Genomic DNA, 12890 nt, shown 5'->3' with positions numbered 1-12890 from the left:
TGGAATGGATATGAGCAACACATCTCGAAGAACAACAGTTACAACGGTGAGTAACCGTCTTTTCTTCTTCGAGTGCTTGCTCATATCCATTCCATTAGGTGACTCCCAAGCCCAACTTAGGTGGTGGGGTCGGAGTGAGACATTGCTGTGTGCAAAACCGCTGATCCGAATGCAGCATCGTCCCTGGACTGCTGCACCAGTGCATAGTGAGCTGTAAACGTGTGGACTGATGACCAAACCGCCGCTCTACAAATGTCCTGGATCGGGACTTGCGCCAGGAAAGCAGTCGAGGAAGCTTGGGCCCTCGTGGAGTGAGCAGTGAGGTGAGGTGCTGAGACACCTGCCAGGTCATAGCAAGTCCGGATGCAAGATGTAATCCAGGAGGATAGGCGTTGTGAGGAGACCGGTAAGCCTTTCATTCGGTCGGCCACTGCAACGAAGAGTTGCGTCGTCTTTCTAAAGTGCCTTGTGCGGTCAATATAGAAAGCCAGGGCCCTGCGTACGTCCAGAGAATGCAAACGTTGATCCTGGCGAGTAGCATGTGGTTTAGGATGAAAGACCGGGAGAAATATATCCTGGTTGATATGAAATGGAGAAACCACCTTAGGGAGAAAGGCAGGATGTGGATGAAGCTGCACTTTATCCTTGTGGAAAACTGTGTAAGGAGGCTCGGATGTAAGCGCCCTGAGTTCAGAAACGCGCCTTGCTGAGGTGATGGCTACGAGGAAGGCTGTCTTCCAGGATAGGTACAGAAGTGAACAGGTGGCCAGTGGCTCGAATGGAGGACCTGTGAGCTTGGAGAGAACCAGGTTGAGGTCCCACGTCGGAATGGGCTGACGTTGTTGTGGGTACATCCGGTCTAAGCCCTTGAGGAATCTAACGACCATCGGGTTAGAGAATACCGAGGACGCGAGTTCCCCTGGGTGAAAGGCTGATATAGCGGCCAGGTGAACTCTAATTGAAGATATCGCCAACCCCTGCTGTTTTAGGGAGAGGAGATATTCCAATATGAGAGGAATAGGTGCCTGTAACGGGGACGTGGCTCGTTGTTCGCACCAACAGGAGAACCGCTTCCACTTGGCCAAATACGTGGCTCGTGTTGAGGGCTTCCTACTGCTCAACAGAATCTGTTGTACCGAGAGTGAGCATTGTTGCTCTGCCTGGGTGAACCATGGAGCAGCCACGCTGTGAGGTGAAGAGATTGCAGGTCGGGGTGACGCAGCCGGCCGTGGTCCTGAGAGATGAGATCCGGACATAATGGAAGCGGGATCGGTGTCTGAACCGAGAGCTCCAACAGTGTGGTGTACCAATGTTGTCTCGGCCACGCTGGAGCGACCAGAATTACCTGTGCCTGGTCTCTGCGCAATTTGAGCAGTACCTTGTGGACCAGAGGAAACGGAGGGAAGGCATAAAACAGGTGGTCTTTCCAGGGAAGGAGAAACGCATCCGAGAGGGAGCCCGGAGCTCGACCTTGCAGGGAGCAGAACATGTGGCACTTCCTGTTGTCTCGAGATGCAAACAGGTCTATCTGGGGAAACCCCCACTTCTGGAAGACGGAATGTATGATGTCCGGACGGATAGACCACTCGTGCGTCTGAAAGGACCTGCTGAGTCGGTCCGCTAACGTGTTCTGGACTCCAGGGAGGAACGATGCCGTGAGATGGATTGAGTGGGCGATGCAGAAGTCCCACAGGCGAATGGCCTCTTGGCATAGAGTTGACGAGCGTGCTCCTCCTTGCTTGTTGATGTAAAACATGGCCGTGGTGTTGTCGATGAGAACTAACACACAGCGGCCACGTAGGAGGTTGAGAAATGCCTGGCACGCCAGGCGCACCGCCATCAGTTCCCGAACATTGATGTGCAGAGCTATCTGGGATGCAGTCCACAGGCCCTGGGTATGGTGTTCGTTGAGATGGGCGCCCCAACCCAGAGATGAAGCGTCTGTGACCAGGTGCAGAGAGGGTTGTGGGGCGTGAAATGGCATCCCCTCGCAAACCACATTGTGATCTAGCCACCAGGTGAGGGAGGTCAGGACCGAGTTCGGGACCGTGACCACCATGTTCAGGCTGTCCCGATGTGGGCGGTATATCGATGACACCCAGGTCTGGAGTGGGCGAAGCCGAAGTCTGGCATGCCTGGTTACGTACGTGCAGGAAGCCATGTGACCCAGCAGGGTGAGGCACGACCTCACCGTAGTAGTTGGGAAGGCCCTGAGCCCTTGAATAAGGCTCGTGATGGTACAAAAGCGGTTGTCTGGCAGGATGGCTTGTGCACGTCTGGAGTCTAGGACTGCGCCGATGAATTCTATTCTCTGGGTAGGTTCTAAGGTGGATTTGTCCTTGTTGAGTAGGATGCCCAACTCGTTGAATGTGTGCACTGTTATGTGAACGTGATCTCGAACTTGCTCTTTGGTGCGACCGCGCACCAGCCAGTCGTCTAGGTACGGGAACACCTGTATCCCTTGCCGACGAAGGTACGCTGCCACGACAGCCATACATTTCGTGAACACTCTTGGGGCCGAGGATAGGCCGAAGGGAAGGACCGCAAATTGATAGTGCACCTTGCTTACCACGAATCGCAGGAAGCGTCTGTGGGGCGGGTAAATTGCAATATGAAAGTATGCGTCTTTCATGTCGAGGGCGGCGAACCAGTCTCCAGGATCGAGGGAAGGGATAATGGCCCCTAAGGAGACCATGCGGAACTTCAACTTTACTACGAATTTGTTGAGTCCGCGCAAGTCCAAGATGGGTTGCAGACCCCCTTTGGACTTGGGGATCAGGAAGTAACGGGAATAAAATCCCCTGCCCCTTAACTCTACTGGAACCTCCTCTATGGCCCCCATAGCAAGGAGCGTGGAAACCTCCTGTATAAGAAGTTGCTCGTGAAAAGGGTCCCTGAAGAGGGACGGGGAGGGGGGGTGGGAGGGAGGGATTGAAGAAAACTGGATAGCGTATCCCCTCTCCACCGTGCGAAGGACCCAACGGTCCGAAGTTATAAGGGACCAAACACGGTGGAAGTGGGAGAGGCGATCTCGAAAGGAGGGGGTTGGATCCTGGGGGATGACTGGGGCGCCGTCCTCGACCGCACCTTCAAAAGTTCTGCCTAGGGCCTGAAGGTGGCCTTGGTGGCCCCTGGTTCTGACCGGGTTGAGGGCCAGTCCACCTTCTCCTACCACCTCGCCCCCGCCTTCTGGCAGAGTCCTGTCTCTGACGAGGTGGAGGGGGGTAGAAACGTTGAGGCTGGGGCCTAAATGGTCTGCGCTGGGGACCCGCAACATGCATCCCCAGGGAGCGCATGATTGTTCTCGAGTCCTTGAGGCTCTGCAGACGAGAGTCCGTCTTGTCCGAGAACAATCCATGTCCCTCAAAGGGCAGATCCTGTAGGGTTTGCTGCAGCTCCGGAGGCAAACCCGAAACCTGAAGCCAGGAGATCCTCCGCATAGCGATACCCGAAGCCAGGGTCCTCGCAGCCGAGTCCGCTATGTCCAAGGAGGCCTGCAAGGAGGTCCGAGCCACCTTCTTACCCTCCTCTATCAAGGCCCCAAACTCCTCCCTGGAGTCTTGGGGAACCAATTCCTTGAACTTCCCCATAGAGTTCCAGGAATTAAAGTTATAGCGGCTCAGGAGCGCCTGCTGGTTAGCCGCTCTAAGTTGCAGCCCTCCGGCTGAATAAACTTTACGGCCAAACAAATCGAGGCGCTTAGCCTCCTTCGATTTGGGCGCTGCGGCCTGTTGACCGTGGCGCTCCCTTGCATTCACTGATGACACCACCAGTGAACACGGTTGGGGATGGGTGCACAAGTACTCATAGTCCTTTGAGGGGACAAAGTACTTTCTTTCCACCCCTCTCACTGTGGGTGGGATAGAGGCAGGAGTTTGCCATATCGTAGTGGCGTTAGCCTGGATCGTACGGATCAGGGGTAACGCAACTCTGGATGGGGCATCCGCAGAGAGGATGTTCACAATGGGGTCCTGCACCTTCACAATCTCCTCTGCCTGAAGGTCCATATTACGTGCCACCCTACGTAATAGGTCCTGGTGTGCCCGGAGATCAATCGGGGGTGGACCCGTGCTCGTTGTGCCCGCCACTGCCTCATCTGGGGAAGATGAGGAAGATGCCTCAGGTGGCAAGGGATCCAAGGGCGGGGCCTGGTCCAATGAGCCTTGGAGCGGAGCATCACCTGCCTCTGGGTCCAGGACGTCAGGTGCGGGCACGGAGGCCTCCATGCCCCCTGGAGGAGGGCGAGAGATGGTGGACTCTGGGGCCCTTCGCTCAGAGTGCACCGAGCGAGAGGCTGATGGTGGTGGAGCCCCTTGAGCTTGGTGGTACGCCCACGGGGTCCAAAACGACCAGTGTGAAGGTCCCTGAGCGGGATCCTCCGCTACCTCCTGCCAGTGGCCCATGTCCGGATCATCGGCCTGTCCCTGAGGGGGGTATGCCGATCTCGATGCCCCATCGGAGGATCGGGACACTGATCTGGATGGCCATGGCGGTGCCGACCGCGCCGAGACGAGCTCCGGAAGGTACGGTGCCGTACGGTGCCGGCCCAGAGATGAACGGTCCCTGTGCGGTGCCGGCGAACGGTGCCGAGAACGGGATCGGTGCCGATGACTACGTCGGTGCCGAGAGTCAGACCTGGACCTGGAATGTGATCTTGAGTAGGCCCGGTGCCGGGAGCGGCCTCTCGACGTNCTGGAGTATGCCCGGTGCCGGGAGCGGCCTCTCGACGTCGAGCGTCGACCGTAGCGGTGCCGAGAACTACGTCTCGACGTTGATCGGTGCCGACGATCATAGCGGTGCCGAGACGTAGAGCGGTGCCGCGACGAAGATCTTGGCCGCGAGGACGACCGGTGCCGAGGTGATATCCGGCGCCGGGACTGCGAGCGGCGTGGGGACCTGCTTCGGGACCTGGACCGGTGCCGTGGTTCCAGCCCCTGCGATGGAGGGCGCATCAAGGCAGGTTTCCCCCTAGATTGGACCGGACGAGTCAACGGTGCCGACGGTGCCGGTGGTTGGGGCGGTGCCGGCTCCGTGAGAGCGATCAAGTCTCTCGCCGTTGCGAAGGTCTCTGGGGTCGACGGGAGGCACTGTATCACCGCCGGTCGCGGTGGTGACCCTGTCTGCACCGGACTCAACGGCCTCGGAGCCGGAGTCGACGGTGCTGGAGGCACCTGTTTTCGGTGCTCCACAGGCGGACGCGGCTCTACCCCCGGCACCGGGGGAGCCGGTGTCTTCGGTACGGCAGTCCCCGTCTTATGGGATTTTTTATGTCCCGGGGATGACGAACGGCGCTGAGGCACTTGCTGTGAGTGCGGTGCCGTCGAGGTCCGGTGCCGTGGAGGCTTGTCCGACGTGGTCGGAATGGTCAGTGCCGCCGGGGCACTGCGCACCGAGGTGCTAGGTGCCGGGGCCTGACGCGCCAATGGAGCGTCCGGGCTAAGTGCCGCCTCCATAAGGAGTTGCCGGAGCCGAAAGTCCCGCTCCTTCTTGGTCCTCGGTCTGAAGGCCTTACAGATCTTGCACTTATCTGTTTGATGGGACTCTCCCAGGCACTTCACACACGAGTCGTGCGGGTCACTCGTTGGCATAGGCTTAGCGCAGGAGGCGCACTGTTTGAAGCCGGGAGCCTTGGGCATGAGCCCGGCCACGCGCCGGGGGAAAAAGGGGGAGACAACCCCCTAAATCCCCTTTAACTATATAACAACTATTAACAACGTGAATAAACAACTATCTAACTATATACAACTATAACTATAACTATAACTATAACTGTGAATAACGGAATAAGCTAGGGAGAGTGGAGAACAGCTACGCCGCGCTCCACAGTTCCAACGACCGTCAGGGGCGGTAAGAAGGAACTGAGGGGGCGCCGGGTCGGCTGGGGTATATATTCAGCGCCATGAAGGCGCCACTCTAGGGGGCTCCACAGCCGACCCGCCGGTGTTGCTAGGGTAGAAAATTCTCCGACGATCGTGCACGCGGCGCGCGCACACCTAATGGAATGGATATGAGCAAGCACTCGAAGAAGAACCGTACAGTATAAGCTCAGAAAGTTCACCCGTCCCTCAAAGTGCAGAGATATGCAACAGCTTTCTGCCCCAAGTTATAATTTCCACACACTGGTTTAAGACCAAACAAAAGCAAGTTTATTAACTCCAAAAGGTAGATTTAAAATGATTATAAGTGATAGCAAACAGATCACTGCAGATTACCTAGCAAATAAGCAAAACCGCAAACTGAGATTAACTGGACTAGTCTATACATAAATTTGTACTAATCTATCTGGATCTGTTTCTTAAACCAGATGGCATTGTGATGCAGTAGGGAGCAGGGCGGATTGACCTGGCAATGTCATCTAGTTTTACTGGGACTGTCTGCATTGGGGATGGGATAGCAGGGGATGATTTTACTTGAGAGTTACCTGAGTTTGTAACCTGAGCCAGGAAGAAGGTGGTGCCAGGTGACACCTTTGCCCGGGAAACTGGACAAAGGGAGTAGAGGAACTGGGGGAAGGGAGAGAGAGATGGCTAGAGGGGGGTTTGCTTTCAGTCTTGGGCTGGGTGGTAAAATGCAGGGAACCCCAAAGCTGGGGTCTAAGCTCCCTAACCCCCCGCCCCCCAGATGGACTTAACTGAGGGGTCCTTGTACCTACACGCTCTGCTTGGGACTGTGTTCCTGTCATCTAATAAACCTTCTGTTTTAGTGGCTGGCTGAGAGTCATGGTGAATCACAGGAAGAGGGGTGCAGGGCCCTGACTTCCCCCCACTTCATGACAGGCATATTTCAATGCCAGTCTGTGTGTGGATGCTCTTCTGTCAGACTTTAAATGGCTCAAGTTGATTGACTTTAGTGCTAAATTGAATTTAGCCACTTTGATTCTGAACTAAGGGAAGGCCCACATACAGTCTGGCCCCGAAACAACTCACTGGTAGCTCTGTGGGGCTAGGACTGTCTTTTTGTTCAGTCACGTACAGCACCGAGCGCAATGGGGGTCCTGCTCCATGACTAGGTGTTGCAATAACAAAAACAATGATGATTTGTATTATTTCAATGCAAGTTTGGGTGCAGACCAACTCCAGAATGGCAATTTCTATCTTCCAAACCCATTTCTTCCTTGTTTTGATCCATGTTTAATGTGTAGAATGTGAGCATGTAGATTTGTTACCATCTATTACACTGAGTAAGCCTCTGGCTGACAAACCCACGTTCCTAGTCCAGCCAAGTCTTTCTAAAATGTTGTGCAACTCTTGAGTTTGGAGTCAGTGGATTTCACCACCACCTCGTGCAGTCGGTAGCTAAGCTCACTGCTGCTGAAAAGAAACCAACTCTCTCTTAATCCTGATCCTTGTGGCACCTTCAGGTCTGAGGCTCCCTGGATCCCTTCTAACTGTAGGCATAATGTTCGCTTCATTCCAGGTCATCAGGAACATCTCTTCCCCCACATGCATGGAGATAATATAGGGTGTGATCCTGCACCAATGATCCATGCACAGAGGTCCTTCGACATACAGATCCCGCCCTTCAGCCACCTCTGCGACACTAGCTGCCCCTAGCCCCAGACCCCCCCAGGAGGTGGCTACATAAGCGAAGGGGCAGAGCATGGGTGGAGCAGGGCTGAGCACTGTCCTGCCACCAGCATGGCGGACATTCCCCATGAAAGTTAATACAGCCTACTTTTAGCTGTCTCCGGCCCCAGCCTCCACCTTGGGGCTGCCCCAGGAAACAGCAAGGGTCTTGATTTAGCACAGACTTTGTGCCAGCAGTGTGCTTCCACCACTGAAGAAAGGAACAGCAGGCCCACAGCATCCTGCAGTGGCGCAGAGGGTAAGGAGGCCTCCTGGAATTCACTGTGGAACGTTGAATGAAGGGATCATAGGAATTATAAAATTCAGATGGAAGAGACCTATTGGGTGAGTTAGGCCTGTGGGTCCCACTTTTTTCAATCCACAAACCACAGGATGGCCAAAAAGTTGTCCCACAACCCATCATATCCCACAGAGCCGCAAAGGATTTTGAGATTTAGGTCAACATAGGGTGAGATGAAAGGGGGGGGTGGATTCGTAGGCTGGACATTGGTTGCGCTGCAAGGGTGAGCGTTTGTGGAGGGGTTGGTGCTGGAGGTGGGTGGGAAGGAGCTGGTCCTACCAATGTGAGTCCTCTGTACAGCATGTGGCTTGCCCATTCAAAAAGTTTGAAAGAAACTTCTCAGCAGAACAGCCAGAGGTATTCACGTGAACACCACAGTGACCCTACCTAACCCTTCCAGCCATTTGTCAAAGTGCTTAATTTCCATTTTAAGACATGACGCGATTAAAAGAAATATTGAGCAAAGGTTAATCGGGATGGAGAGCATTGTAAGAAATAAGTGGGGTTTAACCAAAAATGGCTCCTGCCAACTTTTTACCCCTTTTATAAAAGTGGCTTTTATTTCTGAAATGCTGGAGAGTTTGCAAGGGAAATTTACTGATTAAAGTTGCTGCTTGATTACATAAGTGAATAATGCTCCATCACACATTCTTCTGAGGGAAGCTGAAAAGCCCATAACTATTCCACCTATTATTATTGGATGATAGGAACAACTGTACTCAGAGCTCCACTGTGTTAGGTGCTGAACAAACACACAGTGGCCTGGTCTACACTGGGGGGGTGGGGGGATCGATCTAAGATATGCAACTTCAGCTACAAGAATAGCGTACATGAAGTCGACGTATCTTAGATCGACTTAGAGACTTAAAAGAGACCTGGATAAATTCATGTAGGTTAAGTCCATTAATGGCTATTTGCCAGGATGGGTAAGGAATGGTATCCCTAGCCTCTGTTTGTCAGAGGGTGGAGATGGATGGCAGGAGAGAGATCACTTGATCATTACCTGTTAGGTTCACTCCCTCTGGGGCACCTGGCATTGGCCACTGTCAATAGACAGGATACTGGGCTAGATGGACCTTTGGTCTGACCCAGTACAGCCGTTCTTATGTTCTAGAATCACTTACTTCACGTCCTCGCAGCGCGGGATCGACGGCCGCCGCTCCCCCATCGACTTTGTTTCCGCCTCTCGCCGAGCTGGAGTTCAGCAGTTGACAGGACAGCGATCGGGGATCGATTTATCACGAGATAAATCGATCCCCGATAGATCGATTGCTACCCGCCAATCTGGCGGGTAGTGTAGACATACCCAGTGAGAGATTGAAGACACCCAGGGGCTTAGGCAAGACAAAGGCTGGGGAAAAGCAAGTGTTACCCCATTACTGAGATGAGGAACTCGGGTACAGAGTCTGAGTGACTTGCCCGAGATCACACACAGCCAGAGCTGGGAACTGAATTCCTATTCCCCCAGCCAGGGCCCATCCAGAAGACCATTCTTCCACCCAATGGAATCACAGGGTTGAGTTCATTCATCTATGTCAAGATGATCTCATTGAGAGGCAGCCAGATGCACTGCCCAAAGAATCAGCTTGATCACTTCCTAAGAGGAGTTTAGTTTGCTATACATCCCTTACTGGGACTACAGGTGAGCCGATCTATAGCTGCGGACCTCATTATTTAGCATGTCTTGGTTTCATGGTCAAAGGGGCTCTGAACTGAGTCAGCACAAACGTTTTGCAATAGGAAAGTGGGGAGGGAGAATCAGTGAGGGCTGGTGGTACTGGCATCCCACTCTAGCTGGCAAGAGCTGCTGGGGAGAAGGCTCAGCAAACAAGGTGTCACCAAATGCTGTTTGAGGCATCGGCCGTGTCCTCACATAGGTCTGCACAGGTCACAAGCTCTCAGGCTTTTCCATACTGTGATCTTATGCCACAACCGAAAAAAGCTTTGGGACCCCCCGACCATCTAGCCATCAAGCTTGGGGGGAGGGTCATGACCCCTAGAAACCTGTTCCTGAGCCCCTGGGACAGAGCCTACTACAATGAGGGCACATTTCAGTCTTTCCCCAGCTCGAACGGCGTTACAGTACCAAGTGCGACTTTCATGGGTGCAGGTTTGTATAATTTTTGGTGGTGGTCAGAACAGGTCTAAGTCCTGTCCCCGCCCCCACCTTGTAAGCCGATATATATATTTAAAATAATGTGAAAATGGACTGGGAACAGTAAACGTTTAATGTAGGGTGGGGCCGGGGAGTTTGGGGTGTGGGAGGGGGCACAGGGCTATGGAAGAGGTTTGGGGTGTGGGGGTGAGGGCTGAGGGGTTTGGAGTGTGGGAGGTGGCTCAGGGCTGGGGCAGGTGATTGGGATGTGGGGGGGGGGTGAGGACTCTGGCTGGGGCTGGGGATGAGGTGTTTGGAGTGTGGAAGGAGGCTCAGGGCTATGGCATGTACATATAGAAAGCCTGTCAACTGTGACTTTGCACAGAACAGAGATCCAACCCTCAGTCACAGCGGCAGTAACCCAGGGATAGATGTTCAGAGGCTGAGGTAAAGCAGAAAAAATCCATTTTAAGATGCAGTTTGAAAGGAACGGGAGAGTTGACAGCTCAGAGAGATCCAGACAGGCTGATGCCTGTGTGAAATCTCAATCACGCAAGCAGCACGGAGCTCCCAGGGACACGTGTAAAGTGTGATATTCCTTGCACAGTCTTGCACCACACAGGACAATGAAAGCCCATCTGACCTTTGAACTTTATACCTTTGCTAGAGAGATGTGGGAAGTTTAAGTAGCTGGAGGCTGAGAGCTTCTTCTATTGTCTATGTATTTAGAAACCAGGCATCCCAGGTAAATAAGCCCTTACATCTGGCATAAAGAAATTGCAGAGTTGATCCAAAAAAATCCAATCATGTTGCCACAAAAAAATCTCAAATGAAACCATTTTAATTTTCTCACATACAATTTCAATTTTTGATGAAAAAATTTGAAAAAGTAAGAGTTTGTTTCATTTTTGTTAAAGATTCAGTCAAAATCAAACTGTTTTCATGAACTATTTCAATTTGGATGGAGCTGCATTTTTTATTGAAGAAAAATCAGGCTGAGAAATTTTTGAGCCACATAGGAAATACATTCTTCCTCCTCCCACTTCTACCCCTCCCTTCCCACCTGGCGTGTCCTACACCTTGTGTATAGGACTGTATTCAGGAGAAATGACAGTGTGAATTTTCAGTCTACAGAATAGGAATGGCCAAAAAATAGATAGATTCTGGATCCTCAGCTGGTGGAAGTCTGCATAGCTTCTTTGATTTCAGTGGCGCATCAGCGATCTCTAGAAGCGAGGATCTGGCCCTATACTTAGCCAGGAGTGAAATTCACTTGTTTCCGTATACACCTCTACCGTGATATAACACTATCCTCAGGAGCCAAAAAATCTTACCGCATTATGGGCGAAACCACGTTATATCGAACTTGCTTTGAGCCACCGGAGTGCACAGCTCCCCTCCCCGGAGCACTGCTTTACCGCGTTATATCAGAATTCGTGTTATATCCGGTCGCGGTATATCGGGGTAGAGGTGTATTTATTTTATGTATGCCTTCAAAGACAGTCTGCCTAGTTAGACAATAAGAAGCAAACAAAAGCTGGGGCTGAATCCTGTTCTCAGCTATAGCAGGTGGAAACCTGATGGAGCTCCACTGAAGACTTTCTTACTACAAAGTTACACCTGCGTAACAGAGCAGAATTTGGCCCAATGCTGAGCCATCCATTTAAAAGAAATAGTTGTGCATCAAAACCTCACAGAGCAGACAAATTCACAGTAGGGAAAGTTACACTGCGCTATTCCATGTCACGTCAGTTTCAGCTTTTAGAAATAAGGAACGAGGATTTACACCTATTCCTGGATGTTAATATTTCATGGATTATTTATTCCTCCATCAACCTCTCTGCTCACACACTGGGCAAGCTTATAGAAAGACTCCTTCCCTTACCCCCACCCCCCGCTTCTTTTTTACTATGGAAACAGCCTTTTATCCAATGCATTATAAATGCTCCACCACCAACTCCCTTCCCTCAATCACCCCCCTCTCAAACCGAATCATACAATCCACCCATCACTTAAGTTTTTTCCCATGCCCCTTTGTATCCTCAACAGGTTAGGAAGAATTTGGCTGCCTCATACCCAGGGAGCTGACTGGGATTGTTACAAAGCACAGGTCCTTTTCACTTCAACAAGGCAGTTTGGGGCTGCTTTAGGACCTTACAGAACCCCCTGCTTTCAAATAATCCATTCACCCTCTAGCGAAAGCTTTGTCACTGGTTCCCTCCATTCTCTGGCTCTGCTAGGCATTGTTTCTCTCTGCAATTCATGCAGGGGGCAGGTCACTCATTTGCTGTCGGATCACATCCAATGCACTCAAAGTGTAAAGGAAAAATCAGAAGGAAATTTCCCCCCTTCCAAGTATAAAGCAGACAGGAAAGAGCTTTGATCTATGTATTTAATCAAGCAAGACGGCAACTTTACAGCCACAAGGAACAAGCCAACTTACCTCTTCTTCAAACCCATGTGTTATCTTCTTCTGCGGATTCCCTTGAATTGCTGTGACCTTTGCATGCCACACTCCTGTAACTGAACAGTGACACCACAGTATTTCCGAAAGTATTAAAGAAAGGCTGATGGAGAGCCCTGCCCACAGTGGGAGGAGCCTTCTGCCATCGGTGACTTAAATCAATTCAATCCAAAGGCTGAAAATTAAAATATAATCATACTAAATCATCCAACGTGGGCAGCTGCTAACCATATGGCTCTGGGGGAAGAGGGAGGGGAAAGAGAAGCCAAATTTGAGTTTGAGTCTTTTCTCTCCCCACACACGCCCACACAACACATGAAAAGATTGGTATTAAAATTCTGCGCTAACAGAAGGAACCATCGAAAGCCCTTGGTCTAAAGAAAATATTCTAAAGAAGATTTGGGAAAGAGACGTCACTGCTGATCTTAAAAACTCAGAACAACAACAAAATAATATTTCCTGACA

The 12890-nt window shown here is 51.8% G+C and overlaps 1 protein-coding gene across 3 annotated transcripts in view; it reads right to left on the bottom strand.

The window, feature by feature from the left end:
- LOC117871289 (glycerophosphodiester phosphodiesterase domain-containing protein 5-like) overlaps positions 1-12510 on the bottom strand; it is an 83463-nt gene extending 70953 nt beyond the window's left edge. For all 3 annotated transcript variants that reach the window (XM_034759120.1, XM_034759121.1, XM_034759122.1), the window contains exon 1: positions 12405-12510. The gene's annotated coding sequence lies outside the window, so the exon portion shown is untranslated. The remainder of the gene's footprint in view (positions 1-12404) is intronic.
- Between the last annotated feature and the right edge of the window lie 380 nt (positions 12511-12890).

The sequence above is a fragment of the Trachemys scripta genome, chromosome 1, assembly GCF_013100865.1.
Source record: "Trachemys scripta elegans isolate TJP31775 chromosome 1, CAS_Tse_1.0, whole genome shotgun sequence".
Taxonomy (NCBI): Eukaryota; Metazoa; Chordata; order Testudines; family Emydidae; genus Trachemys; species Trachemys scripta.
This window is presented reverse-complemented; position numbering and strand designations above follow the sequence as displayed.